This window comes from Myotis davidii, unplaced genomic scaffold, assembly GCF_000327345.1.
Source record: "Myotis davidii unplaced genomic scaffold, ASM32734v1 scaffold1, whole genome shotgun sequence".
NCBI lineage: Eukaryota > Metazoa > Chordata > Mammalia > Chiroptera > Vespertilionidae > Myotis > Myotis davidii.
This window is the reverse complement of record NW_006294681.1, coordinates 8,829,579-8,853,048: the sequence shown is the minus strand read 5'-3', so window position 1 is coordinate 8,853,048 and position 23,470 is coordinate 8,829,579. Positions and strand designations below refer to the sequence as shown.

Below are 23,470 nucleotides of genomic sequence, written 5' to 3'. Positions count from 1 at the left end.
TCCCTCAGATTTCCCTTATGCAGTGAACATATTTGTGGCCAGCATGTTCTTTTTGTGATCCTTAAAACAATCATAAGAAAAAGTCCAAAGACATTTGAACATCCTATGAAAGCTCAGCAGAATTAAATGAGACATAGGAAGGCACTGTTTCCAGTGTGGTACCATGCCAGACTTGGAATCTTTCCAAATATGAATGTTTTCTGGATGAAAGGGCCTATGCAAGGGCTTTTAATAACAGGTTTCATATAAAATTACCCTCATTCTAATGAAGTATGAGATCTTACTTCAGATTTATGTAACTGGTAATGTATACTAACTATTAAGACTCTAATTGCAGCCCTAACCAGTATTGGGCTATGGTTAGAGTGTCAGACTGTGCACCAAAGGTTTTATTCCCAGTCAAGGGCACGTACCTGGGTTGCAGGTTCAATTCCAGTTGCTGGATGGGGCATGTGCGGGAGGCAACCAATCAATGTGTCTCTCTCACATTGATGTTTTCCTCTCTCTCTCCCTTCCTTCCCTCCCTTCCACTCTCTCTAAAGTCAATGGAAAAAAACAATCCAAGGAGAATTAACAACAAAACAAAACAAGAATCTAACTACAGAGAGGGGGAGAAAACACCTTGGTTTCTCCCTGTTCCTGTCCTCCAATTTCTACCAGTGCCTCATGTTGGCCCCATTTAAGTAGATAACAGGATAACTGAGAATAAAATGAGGTAACATAAGAAAAGTAGGAAGCATTATAAAGAGTGTTAATAGCAGTACATGTTGTAAAAGCTTCTACTTTATTAGTAAGGGTTCCTGAAATCCTCACACTCCCTCTTGCCTTGCAGAGCTCATCTATATATATAAAAGCCTAAGTGACCAGCTGACCAGCCAACCGGCCAGTAGCTATGATGTGCACTGACCACTAGGGGGCAGACGCTCAATGCAGGAGTGGAAACCACAGGCATGGAAACATGGAACAGACTGATTAATCTCAGAGGAAAGGGGGGAAGGAGAGGGTGGGAAGAGATTAACCAAAGATCTTATATTCATACTAGAGGCCTGGTGCACAAATTTGTTGGGGTCCCTTGGCCTGGCCTGTGGGGATCGGGCTGAAACCAGCTCTCTGATATCCCCCCACGGGTCCTGGATTGCAAGAGGGTGCAGGCCAGGCCAAGGGACCCCATTGGTACACGAATCTGTGCACCAGACCTCTAGTCATATATGAAATGACATTCACTGTCCTATCAGCACATCCTCAACCAAGTCTAATCCCTGCTACCCCTGTGCTAATCCCAGGTTTCAACTGAACACATGGACAGCACCTTTAATTCTACGGAAAAGGTTGTCTGCAAGGCACTATACTTCCCTAAAGAAAGCCTCTGCAGGTAACACACAAACACACACCCTAACCTGCCTGACACTGAGCATCATGGATCCTCAGACACTGCTCTCTGGGATTTTCCTCATTCCCTGGATCATCAGTAAATTCTGAAAGCTAGCTATTCCAAACTCCTCAAAAACATGCTTCCTGTCTTTTCATCGTGCACTTCCAACAGTTTTGCTTCTTCCTACAGCATCCTCTTATGGGCTTTTCAATTGCCTAACTGTTAGATTTAGTCGACTCCATCGCCACCTTTTGACTCTTGGAGAATTGGTGACCTTTTTCCTTTCTTTTTAATCCATCCTAAGACCTGATGATCAAAGGCAAGGCATGCCTGCTTTTTTCCATAGATTTGCCAGAGATGCATAGCAACTCTGAGACATCCTCACTCTCCGCCAGGAAGGGGCATCTAAGAATAACTCTGGCTTAAACTCACAAAGTGGAGAGTGGAAGGTTTAGGATAGAAAACACACTAACCAGGACAACACAATGGCTTGTAGATGTACTGTAACTGGTGCCAAAAACTGCCCTGCGTTAGGGGTCTATAAAGGCATTCCTTCTGGGCTTTTCTTTTGCCTCAAACTAATCTTACATCCAACAAATTTTGAGGTCCTTTCCAGCTTTGGTCCCCAAGTGTCCTACACAGTCCTGTCTGCACCCTTTTCTTTCCACCCACATAAATACTCAGTTCTTCTTTCATCCTTATTGTGTGCAAAGGGGTGTGACTTAGGTTAAAGGAAATGATCTCCTTAATATGCAAGCATTTTGGTCTCAGTGGCTGCAAAGATCCATTCTCATTAAATTAAATTGAAAAAGAGAGGTGTTAGTTGAAGATGATGGCGATGATGATGATGATGAAACAAGTGAAAAAAGTACATTACTTGAGTTTAATTGTACTGCTTTCTCATAAAGAGAATATTAGGAGATAATCTTTTCCTACTGCTTTTATTAATAGTCACTAATGATCTACAGTTGATCCCATTCATGAGAAAAACTAAGTCACTTATGAACATAGATTTTTTAAGGCAGAAAGCTTTGCTAGAAAGCTACTCAGTATATAAACAGACCTATGTCAAACTAAGAAGCTGAGCAGCCGTAACCGGTTTGGCTCAGTGGATAGAGCCTCGGCCTGCGGACTGAAAGGTCCCAGGTTCGATTCCGGTCAAGGGCATGTACCTTGGTTGCAGGCACATCCCCAGTAGGGGGTGAGCAGGAGGCAGCTGATCGATGTTTCTCTCTCATCGATGTTTCTAACTCTCTATCCCTCTCCCTTCCTCTCTGTAAAAAATCAATAAAATATATTTTAAAAAAAAGAAGCTGAGCAATTTTAAAAAATCCATTCACATTACTAGACCAGGCCATCCCAACTAAATGAGGTAATATGTATTCACACCTGTGGCAAATATGTTTTGAGGATGTGCTATATGCCAAGCACTGTGCTAGTAGCTGGGCATGTTGTGAGAAGCAGAACAGGACAGCACTCCCAGATGGATCATACAGGCTGGAAGAGGGGACAGACGGTACATAAATCATTAAACAATTAAATATTCAATTACAAACTGTGCTAACTGCTGCCACTCATCCTGGGGCTTATACAGGAATCTGCCGAGTCAAGTTCACTTTCTCCTACTCTGGAGGCTTTGCTGTTCTAAACTCTGAAATCCCCTTTGCGGTAAATGCCATTACAGGCAAGTGTTAACATGGTCAGTGAATTTCATGCACACACCTGGAATAACAGGTGCATGGATATTCCTGGCTTTCTCTAAATATTTCTGCAAACAGCAGATTCCTTTGTACATGATCCTTCGCCCACACCCTGTTCCCATGACTTTTTTGGGGTAAATGTTTATACAGCTGTTAAAACGAAAAAAGAGGGAGGAAAAACTTTTAGCGCGCACACACACACACACACACACACACACACACACACACACAAAACCCCTGTTCAAAACAGATCTCTCTTTCTTTGATTTTCTATCTTCTCAGACTTTAAAAAATCTAAATAAGATCCAGAGAGTTTTGATTCACAGGGAGGCTAATTAAGAGAACTGTGAGGACAGGAAAGCTTCACTGTGGACACCAGGAGTGATAGGTAAAATATTTAACAACCAGCACAGCTACCAATGGAAGCAGAAGCCGTCAGGATGCAAGCCCCAGATCCTTAGCTCCATGCACCAGCTGAAGAGCAGGCCTGGGAGGCAGCTTCGGCCTCGCACACCACATTTCTTTTGCCTTCCATATGTCCCAGGCCCTGTAGGTTTTACATCTGATTCCATTTTTTCAAAATCTTTTATCCAATCAAATATTTATTGGGCACATTCTTTGTCATTGTATCCCAGGAACTGGGTAGTGACAAAGGTGCAAGTTCCCTGTCCTCATGGAACTTAGAGTCTATGGTAGAGACAGGCCAAAACTTCAAGGAAACAAACACATGATTACAAAATTGTGATAATAAACAAAGCAGGTGATGAGATAAGGGAGCAGGGGGAGGGAATCACAATTTAAATAAACTCATTCTTATAAGGGTTGTTAGGACTTTAAGGGTTAGTCTTCTAGGAGGTATTTGCATCTTAAGAAGGGACAAACCATTAAGCCAAAGAAATAAATTGCTAATGATGGAATTTCAGCCATAAAATGGCATAATGAGAGAATTATTTGGGGAGAGGGCATATTGGACAGGGGTTTTCCTAATCCCATAAATCATCTCATCTTGGAAGCCATCTGGGAAGTGTATTTTTAGAGCTGGCCCAAGTTCACAAATACAAAACAGTCCTGGTCTGGAAAGAGGGAACTACCCGATTGTTCAAGGGGGTTCTTCCTTAGGATGGGACCAAGCAGGGAGGGCGGGAGGACTTTCACTGTTTATTTTACCCAGTCCTCTATTGTTGAGTCTTTAATGAGCCTTTACTCTTTTGCTACTTACAAAGTGGGGAAAGGTCTCTTCTAAAGAGCTCATATCTTCATGTATCAACTGTAAATGATTTTGACATTTCTGAATTATTTCAAACTTTAAATTTGAAGTTTGTAGTAATTCGTTATCGCAGTTACAGAAAAGTAGTGCAATTTGCAGGGGCGGTGGAGGGGGGACAGGATGACACACATTAATCTGCCTCCCACAAGTAGTGTGATGGATTTTTCTAAACATGTGTGTTGTGCACATGCTTGTTGGCTAGCCAGGGTTTTTGCCAAATGAATATTTTTACTAGACAGCAATTTTCAGGCAAACCAGTGAAAAAATGAACAGCCTTCACAACAGAACCACAAAGAAAGAGCCTAAATAATGGCTTTGCTGATTAATCACCATTTTGACTGGTAAGCTCCCTTAATGAGGACATAAGTCATCAGCTAATTACACAAAGCAAGAGTTCGGGAGCACCACCATGGGAGGAGGCAGTGCCCACTCAGCTGCTGATCCCTGCAGCCTGGAAAGGCCTGCCTTGCTGAGCCTCAGCCATGGCAGCAGGGCACAGCCCCCGCCAGGAATGAACCCGTGTGCCCATCAGGCAGACCCCCAAGACTTAAGACCAGTAGAACCCTAAAGCCCTGAGAAGGTTGTGGTTCCACCTATTTCCATACTAAATAATTCAAACCAAAATTTAGACAACTTCCTAACAGAAAATACACTGCATGCTGGAATTAAAAGAGTTTCCAACAGCAAAATTCTTCATTAGAATTTGAAAAATTCTAATTCAAACTTATTAGTTCCCTAAAGCTAAACCCTTCTCTTTTTTGGAGGGGCGTCACTTTCCTGGTGCTTATAACTACTCACTGGGTGACCCATCTGCACACCAGTCTAAAGCCATCCCACTTTCATTACATCCCTCTCCACTCCTACCTGCCTCTCCTCATGGTTTTCAAAGTCCTCCTCAATCTGGCTTTGTGTCACCCCACCAGGGAGAGTCTCCCTGATTCTCAATGGGAACTCAAAGCTCATCTGGCCTTTTTTTTTCATTGATTTCCCCCAAACCTCATGCCAATCCTTCGTTTTCACCTTAGCACGCTTGCTCATAATAACACCCCTTCTCTGAAGGGCTCTCCCCTACTTTATGCCATCTCTTCCCTTCCATGAATCTCTTCCAAAATGCTTCTCCAACGTGGCATTAGCTGCAGAACCACTTAATAGACATTGACTCTGTGCCAAGCATCCAACCAAATGCAATGGACACAGCAGCAAAGACAAACAAGGTCCCCACCCCCAGAAGCTTAGTATCCAGTGAGAAACATTAAAAAAAAGGTAAGCAATCACTCCAAATTGTGAAAGGTATAACATTAGCTTCCTATAGCTACTGTTACCAGTGACCACAAACTCAGTGGCTTAAAACAATAGAATTAATAAGTTAATAATAATGGCTTTCATGTACTAGTATATGGGGCTCTACAGTTTACAATGTGCTTTCACATGCATCATTACTACCACTGACAGGGATGGATGCAGGAGCTCAGAGACTCTCGGTGGGTCACCGAAGAAGAAAGACCTCACAAGAGTGAGGATCAGAACTGAGTCCTCTGGGCTCAGCATCCACTGTTTATCCATGGCATCATGTGGGCACTGTTCTTTCCCAAGTAATCTAAGTGCTGAGGGAGAGCAGTGCAGTATCATGCAAAGCCATTTATTTACCCTTTCTTTGCCTCCATTTCCTCATCTCTAAAATGAGGCATTTTTTAACAAGTTTAAGAGAGGTGCGTTGTTAGATGTGAAATAGCTATCTTTAGTAGCATGCATGAGTTTACAGTCATTTTTCTTAACTCCTTAACCAGTTCAACCAATCTGCCTGGAACTAGGAGCCAGTCACAGTGCCAGGAACTCTGGGTACAGTAAAAAATTAGGGACAATTCCTTCTCTGGCACACTATATCTCCAGGAATGTGCTGGTGCAACTGTTGTGTACAACTATCTTTTGAAAAATTGATTCCAAGGCCAGAGCAGCATGCCCTTTTGTACCATGGCTCTGAGTGCTGTCTCCTGGGGCAAAAAACAAAACCCACACAAACACACACACATACACAAAAAACAACACAAGATGGTACAGCACTGCCTTGAAATGTCACCAGTGTCATTGTGGTCAGTGTCCCATGGCCATATCTGAAGGTCTTAAGTCTACAGTTACTCAACAGCAGATCAGGAACTTAGCTGCTCTTTGGCAATAAAAGCTATTACCTGACTCTTTAAACATTTCGACTTTTCCTCCCTATTTCATAGTCCATAAAGCACCTCTCTGGTGTGGAGGGATTTTTTATTTCAGGGAAGATATAAGACAGCATGATTTTTCCACATCTCGATTGCTTATCACTCCCCCTCCGCCGCCCGACACCACCGCCCCCCCAGCCCCAAGCAATGGCACCGTGATTCTGCAACACAGCTTTCCTAATCGCTCAGTTCTGTGAAGATGCCAGTGCCCTGGGGGTCTTCCTGCCCTGCTCCCCGGACCATCTCATTGTGTGTCTGGCATTAGCCGTGCCAGAGCCCGGGTTAATATGTACACCCTGCAACTCATCAGCTGCACATTAGCATGAGAGCCAAGAGCCAGCATGAGGGATGCAACAATACGCTGGGGCTTGAGGCAGAGCCTCAGCGGAATCCCATCCTATGCAGAGGTCAGCAGCCTGGCGTCAGCCCCACAGCACACGTGGAGCCCCTTGCACTCACAGTGGCCACTGGAGCAAGATGACAAGTACGGGGCCTCATTAAAAACTGAGGGGGGCAAAATCCCTTGGCAGGACCCCGTGGGCTTCATACCTTTCACTCGCATGAAGAATGTATTGGGTTTATCACCAAAATAAGAGAAAGTGGAACATCCAAGTGGCATTATCATATTTCCAGGGATCTGAGCAGTTTAAGCATGTATTGTTAAATTCAAATGTTCTCTTTTAGCCCCTAAATAACACAAGCTGGTTTAAATCTAATGAAGGTAAAAGGATTATAGCATGTATTTCCCCTTCCTTCCTTCCTTCCTTCCTTCCTTCCTTCCTTCCTTCCTTCTCCCTTCTTCCTTCCTCTTTTCTTCTTTCCTTCTCACCAATTTCTGTCTTAACTGAATGTAATAATAAATAGCCCTTGAAAAACTAACTGTTCACCCCAGAGCAGAGCCTCTCAAATCCTCCCGGGAATGCCTTCTTTGGCTCACAAAGGCTGCTCCCATACCTCCCATCGCCTTTTCTTGGAGGACAACAACCCCTAGTGAGAGAGGAAAAGTGTATTAGGAAAGAAAGGCTTCCTCAGACCACCAGGTCTGTCATAGTTCAACGTAATTATTTAATAGGCCATATGGGTAGGACTGCCATGCTATTACTAACAGTTTCTCTTTTATTTACGGGTAAAAAAATGAGGTCAGAGACTACCAGCTGTTAGTGATTTTAGAGATGATGACCCGACCCATAATGGGTACTTAAAATTTGCTTGCTTTTTATGGGACTGGTTTGAATAGGAAAAAGAATACCACCGTGTTTAAAATGACAGAGCATGCAGTGCTCACATTTTCATAAAACTACTTAAAAACAAAAGGTCAAAGTAATCATACGCACACTGAGGATCAGCCGTCTTTGTCAGCACAATTCAAAGAGTAGTTTTTATTCTCAATGATCGCACCTTTTTTTTTTTTTGGCAAAATCCCAGTAAGCACTTTGCACCGTGACAACCATGAGGCATGCAGGACACCTCTGCTGGTGCCTGTGTTCTGCCTGAAGTGGAATGTGGCTCTTGCAGAACAGGTGGCTCACCCCTTTCAACTGGGCACACAACCTGTGCCTCGGCACGTGCTCACTCATCAAGAGAACAGGATTCAGCTGGGCTCTGGGAGTTCAACGGTGTAGAATCAGTGTGTTCTCAGGAGTGTTAAAGGACATAATGTATATGAAACCACTCTATAAAGCACTAAGCAAATATTTCATTGTTGCTATGGTCTGAATGGTTGTTACCCCCAATTCATATGTTGAAAATCTAATGCCCAAAGGGATGGTATTAGGAGGCGGGGCCTTAGGGAGGTGATTAGAATGTGAGGGCAGAACCCACATGAATGTAATCAGTGGTCTTATAAAGGAGATCCTATAAACCTCTCTCTCGCTTTCCCCCACGTGAGGACACAGCGAGAAGTCCACAGTCCTGAAGACAGCCCTCATCCGAGCATGCTGGCACCCTGACCTGGGACTTCCAGCCTCCAGAACTGTGAGAAAACCATTTCTGTTGTTAATACATTTCTGTGGTATTTTCTTAGAGCAGCCCAAACTGATCAAGACAATTGTTTATTATACCTTGTGTAGTTCTTTGAGTTGGGATATCAAAGAAGAACATTTTTTGTGGAAGAGAGATTAGACTGTTCACTTATAAACTGACTTTGGTACAATACATAAAGTTCTAGACTATAGTTCATAAGAAGCAATATGCTTCAGGTCTCTAAGATAGTCCTGAGCTCACAGACTGATATATACTGGGCGAAGATAGACTGAATATGTAAAACTCACTAGAACTAATAATAAAGTAGAATAGAGCACCTTGCCCAGTGGGAAGCACTCAAAAAATGTTGAATTGTTTTCCATCAAGAATTTATGGCATTAAAAAAAAGTTTTTTTTTTAAGGCATTCACCTTCCTCCCGCAGTTTGGATGTGGCGCCCCTAGTGGCCAGCCTTAGTTGGCACAACAGCATGAGCCAAATATTCAGAGGCTCAAAACTCACCTCCAGGTACCTGGCTCTGAGAGGCTGGAGTTATTGTCTACAGGGGGTGGAGGGTGCTGAGCTGAGCCAATCAGGGTGAAAGTGAAAAATAGAATGCAGTTAGACCAAGGGGGATGCCCATGTGACTCTAAAGTTGATTTTCATACATTGCTTAGAAATTGTCTTGGAAGGCAATTCTAAAAATGTAATACAGCAGCATCTGAGTGAAGGTACAATTGCCTAAGGGGGTTGCTAAGAAAGGCAGTATCACCTGAAAATAGATATATTGTGTGTTCTAGCCACCCAAGATGAACGGCTGGTCTTAAATGAGGTCATGCATTTGGCGCCTAAACCTTTGCACATGGTATTCCTGATACCTGATCTTTTTCTACCTGATGTTTAAGATTCAGCTTAATTCCTTTCTTATCCTCGTAGGCCAAGTTCGCTGATTCCTTCCTATGAGCTTTTATAGGATTTAATAGAGAAATTATAGCATGGGTGGGTCTATATTTGAAATTCTTTGTTTCCGTGTCTGTCTTCTCCGTTTGTTAGTGAATTCCTTGAGAATATCTTGGTATTTCTGGTCCACTGCCTTGCCCATTATAAATAATTAATCTAAAATCACTTCCCTAGTCAGTCCCTTACATCAACATCTCTCATTCCCTTTCTAGCACTTCTCACTATCTTTATTTTGTGTTTCTCTTTATATTATCCATCTCCCCTGCTAAAATGTCAGCTCCAATGCAGCAAGGAACCTGTCTGGCTGCTCACTGTCATATCCCCAGTACTTAAACCTGCCTGGCGTGTTGTATGTACTCAGCAGTCCTTCACTGACTGAGTGAAGGAATTATAGGTGCTCAATAAAGTTTCTCAAATGAACAAGCCAATAATCAATCATACATTTGTTGTTTAAAAATCACTTGATTGCCGAGGCCGGTTTGGCTCAGTGGATGGAGCGTCGGCCTGCGGACTGAAGGGTCCCAGGGTCGATTCCGGTCGGGGGCATGTGCCTGGGTTGCGGGCACTTCCCCGGTGCGGGGTGTGCAGGGGGCAGCTGATCGATGTTTCTCTCTCATCGATGTTTCTAACTCTATCTCTCTCCCTTCCTCTCTGTAAAAAATCAATAAAATATATTTTTTAAAAAAATAAAAATAAAAATCACTTGATTATTTATAATAAAAAAGATATGCAACCCCTAAAAGATGATGGAAAAATAAAAAACAAATTTCCTGTGACAGTTCTATTCTGAACTTATGGCTATTGAGTTCTGGATAAAATTACCTTTCAACCTAGTTTTATTCAATCTAAAACCTTGAAGCTTGAAACGGAGGAAAAACAATGTGGGAATGGATCAAATGAAATAACACATACCAGGTGAAGTTGACTCCTACACTTTAAGGTCCACTTTCTCAGAATATCAGGGTCTAGGGTGAAGCTTCCAGAAACTTGAATGCCTCCCAGCTATTATTAAGGTCCTTGTTTGTTACAAGAAAAGTAAAAACATAAAATGGAGAAAACAACAAAATACAATTCTATGGATTGGTTTCTATAAAATTATCATGAATCCTAAATTCCTTCTTATTCCTTCAACTTCTAATCTCAGTGAACTAGAAAATAAGAATCATGAGTATATTATTTTATGTCTTTGCTTAAAATTCATGTTTATACGTTTAGTTACAATTACTTTACTTAATCAAGTTTATCTAAACTTTAAAGAGATGTTTTTAGTAAGTTATAGTTGATTAAATATGGAATTACTTCTACAAGTTTAATAAGGTTTCAGTTAAAATTATACATCTATGTGAATTGTACATATATGTACTGTTTATAATGAGATTTTATTTACATAACTTTGACTTACAACATCTTTCCAGGCATCACATAATATGCTACTTTATTTAAGGACTTTTGCTGTGAAATTAAGCAATGGATAACATATGATCTACTTAAATCTTTCCATTCTGTTTAGTTTGTTTATTTTCTTATTATTTTTTAGATTCCATGCATAAGTATTTGTCTTTCTCTGTCTTATTTCTCTTAGTATAATACTCTCTAGGTCCATCCATGTTGTCACAAATGGCAATATTTCATTCTTTTTTATGGCTTAATAATATTCTGTTGTGTATATGTATCGATGGACATTTAGAATGCTTCCATATCTTAGCTATTGTAAATAATGCTGCAATAAACATAGGGCTATATATGTTTTATATTTCTTAAGATACATACTGAGAAATGGAATTGCTAAATTGTATGGTAGTTCATTTTAATTTTTTGAAGAACCTCCTCAAACCTACCATTTCCCATAATGTTGCACCAATTTACACCCCCACCAACAGTGTACAAAAGTACCCTTTTTCCACATCCTTGCCAACACTTGTTATTTACTCATTTTAAAATAATAACCTTTCTGACAGGTGTGAGGAGATATCTCACTGTGGTTTTGATTTGCATGATTAGTGACATTGAGCATCTTTTCGTGTGTCTGTTGTTGGCCAGCTTATGTCTTCTTTGGAAAACTGCATCTTCAGGCCCTCTCCCCATTTTTTAAATCAAATTATTTATTTTTTTTATATTGAGTTATAATATTGCTTTCTATATTTTGGATATTTACCCCTGGACCAGTTATTTTCAAACTGTTCCATCTCATGGCACACATAAGTTAATTATTAAAATTCTGCAGCACTCCAAAAATATATTTTGTGCAGATTTGACTGATTTACAAAATAATAATTATTATTATAACCTATTCCTTTTTGGTCCAAAGTGACTTTAAAACAAAATCAGGTGCTTATACTTGTATATAAGGATTTCTGGTACCAAGAATTAATCAGATGCTACCTTATTATGTGGTGTGACCAATAAGTTGCAACTTTAGTATATGACCTATGATTTACGGTTCAAGACAGGGTATTCACACTGGACGGCTTTTGTTGTGTTGGCTGTTGTTCTATTTTTATTTGACAGTCTAAGGGAAAAGAGGTCAGTGCCCCTACCTAAACATTCATGTATTGCATGTTTTAAAACTCTTGCGGCATGTCGGTTGAAAATCGCTGACTGACTGCTATTGACTGCAGAGCATTTTGGTGTGTATTGTGTGTCTGTGTTGGGAGATCTGGGTATACAAAAGTTAATGTTCATCTGAAGTTCTTGGGAAGCACAGACATGCCTACCTGCTCCATCATCACCGATGGAGTCCCCAAACACACATTTTCCCAATGCCTCTGACAAGAATCCAATTTGGGTGACTTCGATTTCTCCTTTTTTCATTCCCATTAGTGGAGGTGCAATTGAGCAGAGAGAAGCCCTGCCAGTAGACAACAAACTAGGGAAAAGGAGTTATAGTAAAGAGTCTAGGAAACCCAACTAAGAAGAATCAATTAAGTCATAATTTATACAAGATTTAGTCTGTCTGTATGCAGAGCAGAGAATGAGAGAACACACAGCGAGGAGTGGGGAGGTAGAGAGGTGAGAGAGGAAGGAGAGAGGTAAGTGAACTATGCAGCCACATGTTTTGGAACCATAATTAAGTTGTTTGGCAAATAAGTGCAATGATAAGTATTGCCAGTGTTATTTTAGAAGTCTTTCCGGAAAGTAGGAAAATGTCAGTTTTACTTAGGGCAACAGGGGCCTTAGCCAATGGGTCATTATAACCAGGAACCAACTCCAATCCCAACTTTTTCCTCTTACTGATGCTCCCAAGGATTCACTCTTTACTAATTCTCTCTTCTTACTTTCCTAGAGATCTCTTCCACTCTTTGACTCTCCCTCTCTACACGGTACTCCCAATACCCATCCCTAACTTTGTTCTCAGCAGAGTTCTAGACCAGTAGTCCACCGGTTTCCCAGTGGTGCAACAGCAATGAAAGGATCATATATTTGCATAATTCTGAGTAGTTCTTATAAAGCTTTACTAGGGGCCTGGTGCACAAAATTGGTGCACGGGGGGTGGGTCCCTCAGCCCGACCTGCGCCTCTCCAATCTGGGAGCCCTCAGGGGAGCCCTCTCTAATCCAGGAGTTTCAGTCTGTCTTTGCAATGATATGAGCGAATTGTCTGAGACCCCAACCCAGTTTGGTTTGGTGCTCACAGAATAATAGAGGTCTTTTTTTTTTCTTTGCTCCATTGGTGGAGATTTCCTAGTAGTTGCAGGATATCTTCCTTTAAATTTTCCTCAACACTCTGACTTTACTTATGTCTCTCACTTTTGCTTTCCCTCCATCCCCCACCTGCAATAGTAACTTGCTCCAGGCTCACTTTGCTTTAGTCTAGTGCAGCCATGGGCAAACTATAGCCCGTGGGGTGGATCTGGCCCGTTTGAAATGAATAAAACTAAAAAAAAAAAAAAAGACCGTACCCTTTTATGCAGGGATGTTTACTTTGAATTTATATTAGTTCACACAAACACTCCATCCATGCTTTTGTTCTGGCCCTCTGGTCCAGTTTAAGAGCCCATTGTGGCCCTCGAGTCAAAAAGTTTGCCCACCCCTGGAGTGTATAGGAGATCCCGCAACGCATCTGCCACCAGAACTATGATTCCCAGCATTCCTGGTGCTCCCTGTGCTCTGGGCTTCTGCTTCTGGTCCAGGGGCTGCCACCAGAACTATAATTCCCAGAATTCCTGGTCCTCCCTGCGCTCTTGGTTTCTGCTTCCAGTCCAGGGACTGCAGAAACCAAAAGGACTGGGAATTCCAGCTACCCCCAGGCTGGGCTGACAGGACTGGACATTCCAGTGGCATCCCCAGGACCCTGGCCGCTTGGCGCCAGCGCATGTGCACTGGCCACGTGCCTGCCATCTTTGTTGGGTTAATTTGCATACTCAGTCCTGATTGGCTGTGGGTGTTGTGAATGGATGGTCAATTTATATATTTGTCTATTATTCATATAGATGAGCATAGTTAGGTGCACCTCGGTACAGTGCACTATGCCCTGGAGATCACAGACACGAGTTTTAGTCTCATACCTAATGTAAACTTGGTATGATCAAGTGACATAAAGTTGCCAATTCATATTTTATTTTTTTTTCTGTATATTCTAGCTTAAAACTCTTATAGCAATCTATGGTACTTAATGCTCATGGAATAAGTGAGACATGTATCTGAGCTGTGTTACTGGAGCAACAAAGCAACTCGCAACAGAGCAACTGGGCTTAGAAGCCACATTTTCTGATTTCTAATCTAGTGTTCTTTTCATTAAAAAGAATGATAACTTGATTGAAAATAAAGAACAGCCACTCAAAGTCCATCGCACCTGCCCTGTATCTGACTCAAATTGAGACACTTGACATTTTCAAGTAAGGATCCCTGAGCTGCACCAAGTTCATGGTCTGAGAGTTCTTATGTGAAAGGATGATTGCTTAGAACAAAGAAATGAGGGTCAGGTGTCTGGACCTGACCACTCTGAACACATAATGTAAAACTGTAATCTATTCCCAGAAAATGTGTTGCAGTGTCTACAAGTTCTGGTTGACACCACTGGCCCACTGAGTCATTCATTGGACAAATTAGACTGCCCACCTACTATTTTCCAGACACTGCCTAGGCACTGGGGCAATAGACCTAAATCATCTCTTTTCTCTGGAAGGTTACAACCTGCATGTTAAAATGGATCAAGGAATATTTGGGGGCCTCTCCAAATTCTTTAGAAAGGGATGTGAGTAGGAGTAATTCTGAGAGTTCTGTTTGACCTCTATGGCTCCATGAAGAACCCCACTTCTATCTCAACACAGACCATATATAAATATGGATGTTCTTAACTCATATTCTAGAACTCTAGATACACCTATATTTCTTTCCCTAATTCTCAATCAAATCAATATAAAGAATTTCAAATTTATTCACTTGATAAACCAGGGAATTGATTCGGTTTATAGGACCTGAAAATACCAACTTGAAGGAGTTTTAAGATGGAAAAATGAAATGTGTTACTTTGCATGGCATTTGTAGTATGGCAACCTAGTCCTGTTAGAATAAAAGGTCCAAGCCAAAATTGTAACAATGCAAAGAGAATTTCAAACCCCTAAAAAATAATTAGTCCATGGTGTGAGGGAGGAAGGAGTGAATAAGTACCAGGGTGAGGTACTAAAATTTGAATACAGTTGTCACTAAAAGTAAACTTGTAGGTAGTGGTTGTAACCATGTGCACGTCACAGAGATATCTTTGTCTCTCTGCCACTTAAAGTCCCATGACATCTGCTGGAATTACCCTCCCCCGATGTAAACACACCAGTGATTTTAGTAGATATTGTTGGTCCTCTGCCAAAATTCCCTGTATTAGGTGGGTGCATCCAACCCTCACCTCATGTGGATATTGACTGATCACAGGTTAAGCCTTCTCCTTCTCTAAAGAATTGCCCTTGGCTGACGGGAGTGGTCCACAGCTAATGGCTGCCTTACGGGGCACCAAATGCTGACTGCCTTGGCTTGAGGTTGGAGAGCTCTGTGCTGCCATCCACAGGCTGAGCTCCTTGTGGGATTGGGCTGAGGCTAGATTTTAGCTGATACCGCTTCTATGCCTAGTGACCTCCCTGTCTATGCTGCTTCTCTCACTTCCTTAAAGGTTTCTCCTAAGAGTTGCTGGGTTAATTCAATCAAGAGGCCATTAGACTGAGGTGGGTCCGATGTCATGGCAACTGACAATTCTAAGTCTATAAATGCGATAAGGTTACACAATCAAAACCAAGGACAACCCACCATAAACAGCTGATTAGGCTTTAAGCTATAACCAATCAATACTTTCCTAACTTTGCTTCTGCATTTTTTTCTATTTGAGCTTCTGTCCATGCTAACTTCCTGTTTAGTGCTACCCAATTGGAGTCCATTTTTGCCCAAACTCAAGATTTTCAATATACCTCAGTTTATCTGTTAACAGAGTCCTCCCTGAGAAGCCCACCATCTCAGACTGGGCCTCTAAAGACTTCAAATACATTCATCAATGGATTATCTATCTCATAAAGGAAGGACAATCTATAATGACCAATAAGATAAAGTTTAGCAAAGTCTGCTAGCCATACAACCAGGCACAGAGAACTTTTTATCTCAGGTCCTACAATCTTCTCCAAAGAAACCGAATCAGGCCCATTTGTAAATGGGAATCCGCTTACAAAAACAAAATGTACCTGTCCCTGTCTCTCCTCCATGGGCAGCTCTGACGTTTCCACCTTGGTGAGAATGACTCACATAACTAAATTGCACTGTGAAGTCATGTAAAAAAAATGGGCATATTTTCGTGTTTTCATTATGGCTGCTGCTGCCAACTACCCACCCATCCATTCAAATGTTAAATCCCAGTTTTTACTGGAGAGACTGCAAGATAAGGGAATCTGAATTATATTCATATATTGGTGCATTTACTTTAAACACTTAGCAGAAAGATAAGCAAACTGCTGCCAGGTTTTCCTGGGTCTTGCCCCATCTCAGAGGTGACGCACTCAGGAACTTGATGACTGCCTTTTAAAGCCACACAGCAGACTTATTAGCACTTAATTGCATTAACAGCCTGTGTTTCCCAGCAGAGCAAAGAGTCTTGATTTAGGGATGACGCAATTCAGGGTAGCCTGGACAGTGGTTCTATTTCCGTTTATCAGGTGGGAGTTCCCTCAGCTCAGAGACTATTTTCTCCCTGGAAGAAGCGGTGGGGATTTCCTACTTGGGTGATTTGTAGGCAGATGGTGGAGCTGATATATTTGGAGGCTCCAGAAATATCATTCCATTAATTACACTGCCAAGGTCTTGATTACCAGCAGCCTGTTTTACTCAGGCCAGGGCTACTTTACATTTACACTTGGGACTCTTCTGCTGCAGGTGGGCAATGTAGCCAGAGTATGAAATTACTGGGTTGGTTATATTTAGCTGGAATTCTTTTGGGATAAATAAATTGCTATTACTTGGTCTAAAATTCATAATAGTCTAGTGAATTATGTGAGAATACAGAAAATAGATACATGGATATAAATAGATATGTTGATAGATATATATGTTATTAGAGACAGGTGAATAGAGATAAATATAGATATGCATGATGGATGAATGGATACATAGATATGGATGGTAAGATAAATGAATGGGCAGATATAGGAAAAGATATATACATAGATGAGGAGAGAGAGAGAGACAGAGAAAGAGAGAGAGAGAGAGAGAGAGAGAGAGAGAGAGAGAGATGGAGGGAGAGAGTGAATAGATAGACAAGAGATAAAGAGAGAGGTGGAGGTAGCTGTCCTGCCTTTGCACAGTAGTGCTGGCCAATAAAAATGATGGTGCAAGCAGAAACCATACTATGTCATCTTAACAATCAGTGGGAGAAATTAATCTTGTTCTGTGGCCTTTGAAAAGGTTTATTAAAATATTAAAATTGTTTTGTCAGTTATCAATGCATAGGAAAGTGAAAGGGTAACACTAATGTTTATTTACTACTATAATCTATAATTTAAAATATTAAAAAGGTGGAGAATTAAACTGCCTTGTTTCCTTGTCCAAACCTTCTCAAGCATAGCCTGAACTGTGCTGGTCGCCTGCTCCTCATAACTTACGCTACAGAGCGAGCATCTTTTCTAGGCCTGGGAAAGCTGTCATCCTCCTTTCTAAGTTTGCATCAGCAAGCGACAGATTCTACTCTGTACTTTCAATGATGTGAAATATCTCACATCATCATGTGACGTTTTCCATGGGCATCACTTCTTCTGGGGCATCTTCAGCCTTCCCTCTTCATCTATGTTTAGAAGTTGCCCTTCACCACGTTCTGCAGGCTATATATTAGGAGGCTCTTGAAGAGTATCAGTGTCTACATTCCCATGGTCAGCTCTTCTATAATTCCAGATACATTTCATCTTTCTGGGACAGCTCCCCATCTCTATCATCCATTCTTGTACAATGCCACATAGCTTTATCCATTGGAGACAGGAGGAAACACAACCACTCGCTTGGCTGTCTGTCTGTAAATTGATTAACAGACACACAGTGACGAACCAGAGACAGGCTTTGAAAGAAGTGACCTGACCAGTGGGTCAGAATGTACATCTGCTGTTTACATAGTGAGGTGTGGAGTAGGGCTTGCAGCAAAGGTTTTACTTTATGAAATTTAATCACAGTTAATATATCATGGTAAATGTAATCGGAACCATGTTAAGAGACTGGTGTTATCTAATTAAAACATGGAAACATGCAAAATATGGCCAGCTGTGTATGTGGGGTGTGTATGTGTGTGTGTGTGTGTGTGTGTGTATGTGTGTTTATTATCTAGTCTTCCCCTAACCTATGTTATTGAAGATGATTTCAGTCTTTGTAGGACCTGTTCTTTGGGCTTCACAATATAAAATAAATGTAGAGGATTGTTGTGGGGGATATGGAGGGATGGATCTAGCCAGAGGTTCAATTGATTGGCATAGTCAATAATAGGCAGAAGAACAGAGGAGAGGAACTCTTCTCCTTGATTTGTGTCACGGGAGGAAGGAAAGCAGTTGAAGATTGAATGGATGTGGCTAGAAGAGTAAATATTTTAGTAAAAGATTTTTAGACACTGTCAGTGCTGGTGTGTAAATTCTGCCCACTGTAGACTAAATGCTTGTGTCCCACCAAAATTCATATGTTGAAGCGCCAATGTGATGGTATTTGGAGGTGGGACCTTTGGGAGGTAATTAGGCCATAAAGGTAGAGCCCCCACCATGGGATTAGTGTCCTTATAAGAACAGGGGGAGAGCTGGCCCTTTCTCTCTGCCATGTGAGGACACCATGAGAAGAAGGCTCTCTGTGAACCAGGAAGAGGGCTCCCACCAGAACCTCACCACCCTGGCATCTCAAGCTGCGAAAGAAGGGCTCAAAATCTGGTTCCGCCACTTGCTAGAGGAGTGATGTTAGCAAAGTAACTCGATTTCTCCAAGCTTACCTCATAGGTCAGAGATGATTACGGCACATGGCCTGAAACAGACCAGGCACATCATAAATACTAATTACCAGCTTCCTTTCCTCCAAGAATATCCTCGTAGGCACAGTGATATAAATGCTACCCTTTGAAAGAATCTGAAGTAGATATGAGGAAAGCTGAGAACTGAACTTGCATCTCAGAGCTTCCAACTGGTTTTTATTGTTTTGTGGTGTTGTGCTTTTACTCTGACAAGAAATAGTTTGCACGTTGAGATAAGGTTAAGCAAAGGCACAAACCTGATGATCCAAGCACAAACCAATCCAACAATTCTGCCATATCCCTGTTTATTATTTTTCTAGGTAGCAAGAGAGTCAGGGCTTCATTTATCTTTCTTTTTTCTGTACCCAGACAGTTTAAACAACTTAATGGTAACTGTAAAAAGATTAAATTAAGAACAATGATAAAAAGTATGTTTGAGACATGCTGTATTTAATAATTCAGGGTAGGGATTACAGACCAGCGATGTTAATGGGGAAGACTTTATATTGGGCACCTGGCCCTTCTATAATGAGGGCACTGACAGGAGAAAGCAGTACAGGACACATCACTGTGTGTAGTTGACAGAACCAGGAAGTCAAAGACAGGATTATGGCCCCAGTTCAAAGGCCACTAGCCCAACACTGACCTTGATACTGTAGGGAGTGCAGGGAACGGCTACTAGAGTTCAAGGAAAGAATAAAACATTGCAGTGAATGAGCTGCAGGAAATTCTTTTGAGTTAAAGAAAAGGAATAATGATATCACAGCATGGTCCCTCTCTCTAATTATTTCTGTATTTTTATTTAGAGTGTAACTTTAGATGAAGTGCCTTCATCCTCTGGGCCCAGATTCCTTCTTTTTAAAGAGAAGAGGTTGGGTTAAGTCACTGCCTTAGTTCAGGTTGCTATAGCAGATTACCATAGACTGGGTGGCTTAAACAACAAACATTTATTTCTCACAATTTTGGAGGCTTGAAGTCTAACATGGATCCTTGTGAGGGCCCCCTTCCTGGTTTGTAGAAAGCTACCCTCTTGTTGTATCCTTATATGGTGGACAGAGAGTGCTCTGGTCTCTTCATTCCCTATAAGGGCACCAATCCCATTATGGGCACTATACTCTTATGACTTCATCTAAATCTAATTACCTCCCAAAGACCTCACCTCTAAATACCATCACATGAAGGATTAGGACTTCAACATGTGCATCTTGGGGGACATGAACACTCCACCCATAGCAATCAACCCTAAGTTTCCTTCTCTCTGCTTTTACATATGAAGGTTTCCTACTGGCCACCAAAATCAAAATCAAACCATCTGTCCAGCTTTCAAAATCTTCCATAAGTGGATGTTATCCAAGATGCTAGACTTGCTTGTCACCTTCCTCCTGAATGAACCATCACCTCCCTTTAGACAAGTCTATGGCCTGTCTTCCCTATGAGCTATATTAATCCATTACTTTCATCCCCCCCCCCCCCCCCCCCCGCTCCTTGTCCTCCCTTGGAGTGCACTGAACTCTCTCTGTTGACTCAAGAACTAGCCATTTTGCGGGAGCCATTCTTCCAATCCCCAGACCATCTCACAGAGAAGAATAATGCTAATAAAACGTTTCCCCCTGTGTAGTATAGATGAGGTTTTAGGATTTGTACTTAATAGGATTTTAAAAGAAGTTGTTGTTTCATATCATTTTAGTTCATGTAAATGCCAGTTCTAAAAGCTCAAAATTAAATATAATATGTACAAATCTTGTTCCAGAGCTACTGTTATTAATCTATAAAATCAAAGGTTAACAGTATAGGAAAAGACAAAGGACATCAACTTACGGAAAACTGCAGCTGAAGTATAGGATCATACTTTATATTTTTTCTAAATACCAAGCAAATTTGCTGATATTTGTGATAATATAAGAAAGTCACAGTATTGAGGGTTTGCCATTCATTGTAACATTTTGCTAAAAAACACTCATATGTCTCCACACTAGGATTCAGTATTAAATGTTTATTCAGAAAAAAATTCTAGTTTGAGTTGGTTCCCGCAGACTTGATCTGTGGTAACTGTTTGAGAAGTTTTAAAGATGAAGGCAATAAAAGATAGTCTTGCTTCTGATAACTGTCCATGATAAGTTATTATTTCTTTTATGGATACAATGCATAATACAATTTAAAGAAACATCTAGTAATGATTAACTGAAATGATATCAAAAGAAAAGAAATATTCTAAAAACAGAATATTTTATGCACCTTTATTACTGCACCATGGAAATAATGTCTCTACTGATAATTTGGGATGAGCAAAAGGAATAGCAGATCATTTATAAGTGAGAAAATGGAACCTAAGGACAAATTTTCAATATCATTAATATTGACCCAACACAATTTTCAACTATCCAAACAGTAAGGATTTTAAATGTATTTTATGTTGAAAGAGATGAAAGAAAAAGATCTTTGAGGGTTGAGACCACCTCAGTTACTTAAAAGGTAGTCTAAGGAGAAATGTGTGTTCTGGACAACCACCCTTGGCCCCCAAATCCAGGCTCTCCCCCTTCCCACCCTGCTCTGTGCCCTCTGAGCTGACCTTAAAAGTACACCCTTGGGGCCCCCGTGCCTCTGGCTTCTCATCAGCTTCAGCCAGTGGGAGACACCAGTGAAAGATCAGTGGATAGCGGTTGGCAGAATGCTGTTTCTCTCGCAAAGACCACAGTTCTTAATGGGTGATCCTTTTCTATAGTTATTTAATTCTTGCTGTTTTCAGGTAACTGCTCCTTTTCCTGGCCATTTCAGGGTAAAGGGTGGTAGTGACCTCTTGCTATTGTTAGCTCTGGGGTACTTCTCCATCTCTTATTGGTTCCCCTTACCTTGGCCACACCTTATAGTTATTCCTGCAATAAGTCTTTTCCAATCATCCCTTTTGAGTTTGTCATTCAACTTCTGCCAGAATTCTGAAACATACAGTACATCTCCAAGGACTCAAGACCTTAAACAAGGTAGAACATTTTTCTTTCCAATCAACTCCTGGCCTTTTTCTTCTGTCGTGAATGTCTGTTGCTTTTGCTTTCCCAGAATCGGTTTAGTCCTTTCCTTGCACAGCAGCCTCATTTTCCATGAGCGAATCGCCTCTCCTCATTTCTCAGCTTGGCTGAGGCTGATCTCAGCCCCAAGCCAGGGCTGATCATACAATTTAAGTCAGTCCAATTAGGCTTATAATAAGGACTTCTGTTGGAACTATGGGGGCAAAGAGGCCTCTACTTACTTGCGATAGCCAACTGTCAGGAAAAACACAATCTGGAATGGTCAGGCCAAGGAAGAGGACAGGCCTGAGTATAAACCAACAAAGTAGAAAAGGGTGCAAAGAGATGGAGGGGAGAGCCTATCATTATCGGAACCCCTGGATCCAACCATGCCTGACGTTTACCCGTAGACACTGTAAGTATAATGCTCAAGCTGAGTTGAGCTTTCTGTCACTTGACAATGAAAGATCCCTAACAGGCATATGCGTGTTTCTTTAATGAAAACACACATATTTGGAGAGAGTACAAAGTGGAGAGGGCTATAGACTGTGGCTTCTAAAATGACATCATCCAGATGGGCAGTGTCGTCTTCCTCAATAACCTTGACATTAAAAGTCACGAGAGGCTATTGACCCAATACAATTTTCAACTATCCAAACGGTAATGATTTTAAATGTATTTTACATTGAAAGAGATGAAAGAAAGAGATCTTTGAGAGTTGAGACCACCTCAGTTACTTAGAAGGTAGTCTAAGGAGAAATGTGTGGTTTCTGTTTATTATGATTTCAGAGCTCCTACCACCTGCACTGTCCCTTTAGTCCTTTGAAATCTGTGAGAGATGGGACAATCCCAAACCAAACAGTTCCCTGAGTGTTGAACTGTGTGGCAGAGCCCCACGCATGAACTGGTACAAACAAAGAACAATGGTGGAAAACAGCCGAACTCTGTGTTCAAGTATTATTTTCAAGTGCCATTTGACTGGGGCTTCTCAGATGACATGGTTCCCTGGCAGGAAAGCTGTTATTGTGACAATCATTATTCCCATTTACCGCCTATTAGAATGTGAGTCACTGGGAGGTCAAGCTGTCCTGAAAGCTCAGTGTTCCTGAGCACTCAAGGTCAAGTTCAAGGGACAGCCATCAGGTATAGGGACAATGGCAAAGGCTCAATCCTTTGAAATGAACAGAAGGGCTAACTCCCAGGAGATCACCGCAAAGTGAGTTTTACTATCTTCCACATATCACATAGCTTGGGAAAAGAAATCAGAGTGACAGCATTAACATGGCCCCAGGTCCTTCCCACAGCTGCTCTACTCCCTAAGAACAGAGACCAAGCCTTTGTTTATACACCCACCATTCCTGCCTAACACCATGCCTTGCACAAAATAGGTGCTCATAAGTGATGACTTTCAGGGTCTGCTGGCTTAGGAATACAGATTCATTATAAGATAATATATGAAAAGAGTCAGCATGCAGTCGCTGCTCAAAGACAACCTGGGTGATATTATTATTGCTATTATTTGTAAATGTATCTGCACTGTTGATAAGCAGGTTCA

At 41.4% G+C, this 23,470-nt stretch overlaps 1 protein-coding gene across 1 annotated transcript in view; it reads right to left on the bottom strand.

Moving 5' to 3' along the window:
- SNTB1 (syntrophin beta 1) overlaps positions 1 to 23,470 on the bottom strand; it is a gene marked incomplete at its 5' end in the record, with an annotated part of 223,960 nt that overhangs the window by 37,741 nt on the left and 162,749 nt on the right. The gene's annotated exons all lie outside the window — the stretch shown is intronic.